The sequence below is a fragment of the Gigantopelta aegis genome, chromosome 9, assembly GCF_016097555.1.
Source record: "Gigantopelta aegis isolate Gae_Host chromosome 9, Gae_host_genome, whole genome shotgun sequence".
Taxonomy (NCBI): Eukaryota; Metazoa; Mollusca; class Gastropoda; order Neomphalida; family Peltospiridae; genus Gigantopelta; species Gigantopelta aegis.
In genome coordinates, this window is record NC_054707.1 from 80,218,252 (window position 1) to 80,228,358 (window position 10,107).

Here is a 10,107-nt window from a genome sequence, read left to right on the forward strand (position 1 = left end):
TTAAAATGAATGTAAAGTAGTGATGTCAGGACTCAACCATGACATTGCCATCTTTGTGTCTAGGGTTAAGGTCAATAAACGATAAAAAAAAAAGATAATAATAAAACGTTTTTAAAGTGTAGCCTGTTTGATGACAGAACTAGGTTTCTACACCATATGTCACAGTGAAATGACATGTACAAGCACTTTATTGTTATTTATTTTGCCAAACTGTGTGTTGGGGAGGTGGGGGAGGCAGTTTTCCTATGAACATTCTTAGTGAATATGCTTTTCTATTTTAATATTTAAAAAATCCAAATACAATATGTTTTCCCCTTTGAAAACAACAACAACAACAAAAAACAAAACAAAAATAAACAAAAAACGCATTAATGATAATTATCAGAACATTATTTAAACACTTACATATTTGAGAGCCATCTTCAATACAACGTGTGGTTTGAAGTCCAACACTCAAATCGCTCCCAGTTACACACTTGCACACATCTTCCCCGCTTGTTACGAAATACACGGTGATGCCAACAGCAACTGCTATCAGCAACGTCAACAGCAACAACACGGATCCAAGGACGGGGGACACGAAACACCCTTTCCGTGCTGGGGCTGCTGCGTTTTCCACTTTATAGGTAGCGCCATCTCCCATACTGGCTCAGGTCTGAATTAAAACATATAAGGAACGTGTAATCTACCTGAGATTTTGTAAAGGAAAACTGTACGCCAATAAAAGAGGAGTTTGACTTTGATTTTGTTTCTACGTAGAAAACAGCCGCCCTCCGTAAATCATGATACAGTTTCTTCATGTCTTTACGCATAATTTATAGTTAAGGCGCAGAACTAAGGGGGTACTGAAGTTCGCACCTCATCGTCTGAAATTCAAAATGCCATCAGAATCCAGTGTATAAAGCATGGATATGTCACATAATAAGGTATTATCTTATAAAAACTAAAACTTTGTGGGTGCACCCATATTAACTTATTTATTTAATCCACATGTGCTTTAACATCCAAGTATTTAATAAAAGAAAGAAAGAAATGTTTTATTTAACGACACACTCAACACATTTTAATTACGGTTATATGGCATCAGACATATGATTAAGGACCACACAGATATTGAAAGAGGAAACCAGCTGTCGCCACTTCATGGGCTAATCGTTTTTATTAGCAGTAAGGGATCTTTTATGCACCATCCCACAGGCAGGGTAGGGCATACCACGGCCTTTGATATATCAGTCGTGGTGCACTGGCTGGAACGAGAAATAGCGCAATGGGCCCACCGACGGGGCAGTATTTAGTGAATGATAGATACTGAACGAGCTAATACTCCATAACCAGGGGGAGGGAGGGGACGGGATTTAGCTCATTCGGTTTATTGCTCGCCTGGGGTGCTTGCATCGCAGGATCGAACCACCTCGGTGGATCCATTCAACTGATTTGTTTTCCTCGTTCCAACCAATGCACCACAACTGGTCAAAGGTCGTGGTATGTGCTTTTCTGTCTGTGGGAAAGTGCATATGAAATATCCCTTGCTGCATTAGAAAATATTTAGGTAGTACTGAACCAAATAATTTCCGGCTGGGTCAAAGTTCGATGTGCACCCAACGTTTGATAGAGAAGTGAACACCACAAGTCCTGTGATTGGTTATACATGTGAGTGTGTTGGTTGTCAAAAAATAATAGTTTCATCTGGTTAAAAAAAAAAAAAAAGCTATTTTATTTCATCTAGTACCAATGTGTCAAGTAGCCTTGTGCTTGAAACATGTTATCTCAGAAACAAGCAGCTTGACCCCCAATTTTGTTCTGATTAACTTTAAGTGTGAGGGGTGGTAGTATTTATATCCGTGGCGTTTATGTCCTGCAGGTAGGAGTTTTAGCAATATATGTTACTATTGTCGTCTATGGGATTTGACTTGGTAGTATACACCCTGTAGTGGGTTTCCTCTGATGACTACGTGTCAGAGTTGCCATTACCAAACGTCTCATATTCAATAACCGATTATTAATTAATCAATGTGCTCTAGTGGTGTCGTACACACTTTACAGACTTTTTACTCCATAACCAGCTTTTAAAAGTAAATTAGTCTAGCATTTAATACCTCATCTTCAGAATCATATGCCTTTGATGAATATTAAATGTTTGCTAAATATCAAGTTCTGCTTGCGAATTCTAACAGTTTTGGGTTGCGTGGTAAAGGTTGGTTATTTGCTTTTGTTGTTTTGTTGTTTGCTTTTTTGGATGTAGTTGGGGCGGTAAAGCGTTCCCTTGATGCGCGGTCAGTCTGGGATCGATCCCTGTCGGTGGGCCCACTGGGCTATTTCTCGCTCCAGCCAGTGCACCACGACTGGTATCAAAGACCGTGGTATGTGTTATCCTGTCTGTGGGATAATGCATATAAAAGACATCTTGCTGCTTAGCAAAAAGAGTAGCCCATGAAGTGGCGACAGCGGGTTTTCTCTCTATATCTGTGTGGTACTTAACCAAATGTCTGACGCTATATAACCGTAAATAAAATTTGCTGAGTGAGTCATTAAATAAAACATTTCCTTCCTTCTTCTTTTGGATGTAGTGGTGGTGTTGGTTATTTTATTTGTTGTGTTGTGTTTTGCGCCTAGCAGAAAATATGACCTTTTTTTGCCGCTTGCTATGATTTTAACTGATTACAACCTTTTGCTCGTCCACCGATTTTCATTTTATTATTGTAACCTCCTATTCCTCTCTCTCTCTCTCTCTCTCTCTCTCTCTCTCTCTCTCTCTCTCTCTCTCTCTCTCTCTCTCTCTCTCTCTCTCTCTCTCTCTCTCTCTCTTCCTTCCTCCATCGTACACCAACCAAACAAACACAAAATACCAAATAAAATATACAACATGTGACATAAAACTCGCTAGAAAAGCCGTGAAATGAGATTTTGACTCAATCTAACTTTTTGTCAAACATTCCCTCAAACTGAACCATACAAACCCCGTACACCTTGCGGTAAAGTACAGTTGTCTCGTGGTAAGTTCAAAAGCGCACATAAAATCTTCTTTATTAATCTACTATGCCAGTTTCGCTTGATGAACACCGATTGGCGACTGGAACGACATGTATCGGCATAGATAAATGTGGGATGTTTCCAGCTAGGAGCCTCTCTAGATAGTAACCTATCCGCAGATAAATAAAAAAAAAATGTTCCTCGCTGTCGAGTTTGATAAAATCTACTGCCGCCCTAATCTAAGTACCTTCGTTACAAGCTGGCATATCGCACGAACCACGCCAGAGAGGCACGTCGGAGTCTTTAACTCAGCCGACCTCTTCGCCGTATATGTAGTTTTAATTATATTAGCCAGTGATAAATATCTTCCTTTTAAAATCACAAACAGGGGCGGTTTATATTCTCTGCGTGTGTCTCTCTCTCTGTATCTCTGTCTCTGTCTGTCTGTCTGTCTGTCTCTCTCTCTCTCTCTCTCTCTCTCTCTCTCTCTCTCTCTCTCTCTCTCTCTCTCTCTCTCTCTCTCTCTCTCTCTCTCTATCTGTCTCTCTTTAATTTCTTCTTCTTCTGAATCTCTTTCATTGGCGGATCCTGAGAGGTGATGGTGGATGGGATCACAGGAATGCCGTTTATCTATTTTAAAATTCATCATCCACAATATAGATGTACGTGTATTTACTTGTTTTAACACCCATTAGACTATTGTTAGTGTGTGTGTGTGTGTGTGTGTGTGTGTGTGTGTGTGTGTGTGTGTGTGTGTGTGTTTGTGTGTGTGTGTGTGCTGGGTTTTAGTTAAACGTTCATTAATTATTCATTCCACTATATATATATATATATATATATATATATATATATATATATATATATATATATATATATATATAAACTGCCCTGAAAACGCGTTTTTAAGAATGTTTATTTCAAAATATTTCGGGAGCATGCCCCGAAACGCCGCACCCGATGTCACTCCCTTTGGGATCTAGGCTCATATGCCTTGAGCAAACCAAAATTCCCCTTTGTACTTTTGTGAGCCCTACTCCCGCCCTTAGAAATCTCTTTTATTGTAGATTACATAAACAGTATCTAATATAGTTAATTGTAATTGTTGATATACACTGGGTCATAGGGTCGAACCCCATCTATGGACACATTCCCTGGTTGTCCTCCACCCCATCGCAACCAGTAATCCACGACTGGCATATCAAAAGCTGTGGTATTTACTCTCATGTCTAAGATCCCTTTCTGCGAATGGAAAAAATGTAGCGCGTTTTCTTTAAAGCTATATGCTAGAATGATCAAATGTTTGACAGCCAACAGCCGATGACTAATAAATCAATGTGGCCTAGATATGTCGTTACACAAAACAGATAAAAAAATTTATTTAACATGTTCAAACTTGTAAATAAAAAAGTCATGATATTTATTCTACCTAAAACAGTTTAGTCGTATATATCTCTCTCTACAACAGCTGACACATTTAACTCCACTCAGATCATTCTCCTCAGATCTTAGATGATTTATTTAAAAAAACAAAACAATTTGGGTGGGGTTTTTTCTTGTGGGTTTTTTTTCAAATTGTCTTAATTTAAACAGCTAGGAATTACAGTTCCCAAACTCCCGTCATTCATTTCTTCTTGTTGTTTTTTCTAAAGAAAACATTTACGCATCTTGTCTATTCGCTAAACTAGTTATATCCGTTTGTCTGTTTTTTGTTTTAAACCGATGTTTTGACCTTTTATTTACACGAACGGCTAAATACGTACTTGCACCAATAATTAAGATGAGAGAAGGACCTACACACGTGTTTACGATCTTGTTGGAATCCGCCCACAGAAAAACCGCGCAGGATGAATAGCACTCTGTGATAGCAGCGCAGTCTTGTTTACTGAACACGCCGGCTTTAGCTGCCTGCAGATCAACCGAGAACAAACATTCTCCATGTTGTCTAGCCCACCTGAGGAGCTCTTCGGAACAGTGTATATTTATTGAGGTGTCACGGATGTGCAATCTAGATCAGCCACTTCGGACCAGATGGCTCTTGCGAGTGATGAAAAACTATCCGCCTGTTCCAGATCAACTTCAAGACGTGTTTTTTTTATAACGTAGTATGTGTGGTATTTGAATATCCCGTGTACTCGTCTATAGCTAGTTATGTTCCCGGCATCGATCGATTATCATCGGAAAATTATCGGTTTAACTATACCGATGTGATGATCGATTAAAAAAAAAAAATCCATAATCGACTGTATGGGGAAATGTTTACTGTCATTCACTGGCGTCGGTGGTATCGTGGTTAAGCCATCGGAAATAATGCTGGTATGTATTGGGTTCGCAGCCCGGTACCGGCTCCCACCCAGAGCAAGTTTCAACGACTTCATGGGAAGGTGTAACACCCTCTTTTTCTCTCACTAACCACTAACAACTAACCCACTGTCCTGGACATATGGCTGAGGTGTGCGTGCCCAGGACAGCGTGCTTGAACCTTAATTGGATATAAGCACGAAAAAAGACTATAGAAAGAAGACCTCTCATTGTTGTTCCTATGTTTTAGATGACGGAACTGATGTAAATATGTTGAGATTTATGTTTATTTTCACTTAAAATACATCAATTAGGTAAAATTGGCCATTTGTAGTGGTGCCTAGATGATATAGTTCTAACCGATTGTGTAATCGGAAGTTGATTGGTTGGAGCCAACCGATCATAACTGATTATCGATGATGTAATTAAAATCGATTCCCAAAACTAGTATTTGTTGTATTTGAATATTCCGTGTACTCGGCTAAGTGGTGATATTCCATTCACCGATTGTAATCGAACATTTATCGATTTAGCTCGACCGATATAAAGAATCCACAATCGATTGTGTGGGAAACTGTTTACAGTAAAAATGTTGTTCATCCGTTTTAAATGGTGAACTGAATATGTTCGGGTAAGGGTTTGGTTTTATGTTAACATAACGCAAACATATATTAGTTATTAAGCGTGAAATGAGGTCTTCATTCTGGGGGGAGGGGGCGGGACGTATCTCAGTGGTAAAAACGCTCACCTGATACGCAGTCGGTCTGGGATCGTTCCTCGTCGGTGGGCCGATTGGGCTATTTCTCTTTCCAACTAGTGCATCACGACTGGTACATCAAATGTCGTGGTATGTGCTATCTTGTCTGTGGGATGGTTCATATACAATATCCCTTGCTATTCATAGAAAAATGTAGCGGGTTTCTTCTATAAGACTATGTTTGACATACAATAGCCGATGATTGTTTAAAGACACCACTAGAGCAATCAAACTTTCTTTCATCCTGGGGAACACGACAGCAGATGCACGATTCATTATTCAAATCCTTGTTATTCTGATATAATTCTAACCGATTGTGTAATCGAAAGTTGATCGGTTGGGGCCAACCGATTATATAGGGGAACCTGAACTATTAAAACATACGTTTTGACCAGGCATCCTAGTAAAGAACGTTCAGGTCTGTTTATCAACACACCGAAACACATCACGTGCGTGGGGTGTCATTCTCGATTTTGACAATTTCCAGGAAGGTCCATTAATCACTGTGGAACATTATTTCTGTCAAATATGTTTTCATTCTGTTGATCATACAGTAGTTATTGTTTTATTTTTAGTCATTTTTATTCTTTGAATTTGCGATTTACTGATAAAAAACCGTCAACTTTCAAATTTCACTTCTGACCCCAATCGTCCTTTAAGATCTTTGGTGGTCATAAAACCTACTGTAATACTGAACTACCGGTTGTAATGTTTGCCCAATCAATTCACTATTATCATATAACCATTCCCCACAGTTAATATACCTTACAGTGTTGGCAATTTTAAATTCTTATTAGAGTTCCCCTACTTTTTTTGAAGAGTATATATTATAAATGATGATCGATGCTAAATTTCCAACCGTTTCCCAGCAATACGGCTGAGATATCATCCGATTTATTTAATCCACGTGCGTTTAGTTGACGACATGGGGCTGGATGTAGCCTCGCCTGATGCGCGGTCATTCAAGGATCGATCCGCGTTTCAGCCAGTGTACTACGGCTGCTATATCAAAGGCCGTGGTATGTGCTATCCTATCTTTGGGATGGTGCATATAAAAGATCCCTTGCTGTTATAGTGGAAAAAATGTTGCGGATTTTCTATCAAAGACTATATTATAAAATGTTTGACATCGAAAAGCCGATGATAAATAAATCAATGTGCTCTAGTCGTGTCGTAAACAAAAAAGGGTGTATAATTCCTGGAATTTCCAAGTAATAAAATTAAACTTTGTTTAACAACACCACTAGAGCACTTTGATTTATTAATCATCGGCTATCGGGTGTCAAATATTCACTCAAGAATTACGTATAGTCCATGGAAATCATCTAATAAAGAACCATTTTTGAAGTAAATGTGGTTAAGTAATACTGCTTATGCTTGCGGTTTGATCTTCTACTACTGATTATGGCAGACTTGTAGCATTTATTTGTGATCTAAATATTGAACAAGCTGACATTAATGTCTCCCAGACATTAAGTCTATCAAAATGGATGATGATTTTTTTTCTAAATAAAATCATGTTTAAGAGCAACAGAGAAAACAACAACCGGTCTCCGATACCTAAAGATGAGTAGAATACAATGATTAGTGAATTACTCGAAACCTTGCAAATATCGAAGATACACTCCTCACCAATGTTTTGCAACTGGGTTGAAGCAAAGCGGTGTTAAACCAAGCATTATAAATAGTTTACTGCACGTCGTCATTTCACATTCCCGAGTCCACTTCGATTCTTGCATTCCAATTCTTGTTACGATGAAGCAGGACGTATGTTCATGCTCTCTGGAGTTACCCCCCACCTGGGGGGACTCATAACAACGTATGGAGTGTTATTGGAGTACCGCGTCGCGTACACCGGGTCACGGGCAACCGTGACTTTGGTGTACGGTGACCCGGTAAAGAAACCAACTAGGAGGAGAAGGAGGAGGAAGACGGACGCGCCAGGGGCGGACCGGGGGAGGTCAAAACCGGTAGCTCAACTACCGGCGGCGACTTTTCCCGTTGTACCCCCCAAGCCCAAGTCAACACCAGTGAGGCCAGCTGTTCCAGCTTTGCAGGATACAGTCGACGACTCGCCAGTGGCGGACACGGTCCTTAACCAGGCCCAGATGGAATCGCCACCATCAACCCCGACTACTTCAACCCCCGGGATTCCAGCGATGCCACCCCCACCCAGGAAGAGTGGCGCTGTAGAGACCCAGGCCCGTCTTGTACTCGTTGGAAAACGAAAGGCGATAGTGTCACCAGGCGACCAATCAGCCAAGCCAAGTCCGCCGATACAACCGCCCCCACCTACTTCATCTCCAGTGAATGACCAGCCCTCTGAACAACCTTGGTCACTGCAGGCCGGCAAGCTACCAACACGCTACTCGAGGCTGGTGAAGACTAACATTGGGGATGTCCGTCAGCTCCTTTGTGGACCGACTCCGGAGTCTTATCAACCTCTGCCACGAACTGAAGGAGAGTTCTCGGTGCGTAGGATCACGATAAACGATGGGCGAGGGATCTGCCTTACCGTTCGCCGGAAGGGACTTTTCAACCAAGGGATGCTTCTCGATGAAATGGACAACCCGACCATCCACCGCGTCATCAAGACCGTTGCCGGGGAAGATTACCGTCCAATCACCGAGAGCATCGCCAAGTCCGCAAACCGGTACGCCCTCGCCCATCTGGACTCGTCCCTATTCATCGCCTCTCCGTGACGACATCCCCGCTAACAACCTTTCCTAGGACAGGTAACAACCTCTTTTTTTTGGGCTAGTTAGACTTTAAACGTTTTGGAAGCAGTTCAAAATTCTTATGTTTATTTTTTTATAAGTAGTCTAACGCATTTTATTTTGGCGCCCGTTCAATTGCTCAAAATCACCTTAAAAACCTTTTGGCTGAGCAGTCTTAACTATTTTGGGTTAAATTTTAGAGTCCGGACATGTTTTGGATGCAGTTACTCTTTGTAGACTTAGTAAAATACAGGCTTCACCGAGGAATCGAAATTCAGCCAATCAGAGCACGGCTCCCTCTCGGTGTACTTCAAGTTTACGAAGTGTCTGCTATTTGGTCCGCGCTCGCGTTGACCTTACTAAATGGCTTTATTCCAAATTCCGCCCACCTCAAACTTACCCCCCCCCCCCCCCCCTCCCCTCCTGCTCCGGAGTTAGTCACTGGCGAAGTCAGAGGCTAAATCCGTGGTGGGCGTGCCTGAACCTTCGTGGATAGGGGCACGTAAAAAGAGTTGCCCGTTGCCCATTCCCGAGTCGCTTGCTTGATGAAGCTAGCCGTTAGTACATGCTCTCTTGAGTTATCCCCCCACCTGGGGGGACTCATCGCAAGTTACGGAGTACTAGGCCTCAGACCACAATTAATTTCGCTATATGTTTCTATATAGCCTTAGTGGCTATAACATTTTTATTAATATCAGCAGGCCCGTGAAGTTTTGTATGTACCTTTGCCTGCATGGGGGACACATACCCTGAAAAGGACAACCCCTGTTGTCCAGCTCTTTCTCCCAGCATATTGGTTTAAACAGACACACCCTCTAAACCAGGCCGGAGTACACCCATTTTACACAAAAAGCACTACTTTTGCATGGGCCGGAATTACCACAAACAAGTCTTCAATGTCAACAAGTTACACATGTTTACAAACTACATGCTATCCCCTGTCACTTCAGTCAAACAGTTGCCACTTCATAGCTGTCTGCCATGAAATAATCACAGTCAAACAGCAGACTACTTGCGCGGTGAAACTTCCGGATTTTCGACAACCAAATGGGAAGATAACTGTAATCTGAGGCCTATCAGTCCATTTTTTCCCCTAAAAACTGGCCCACACTAATGCATTCCAATGATATACATATTAAAGCAATGCTCAGTAAGTATCGGTATGTCACCTTTAAAATGAGAGTATACAGAGGCTGTGTTAAAACACCTACCACAGTGCCTTGCCATGGCCAATTTTAGCAATGGAAACTTGAGGGACACCAACTTCAAAATGTAATAACTTTATCAAATTTTGGAATTTCTTCATACAATGAGCAGCTATATTTTTCTTCTACATATGTTCTATCTGCACAGTGTTGTCTTGGA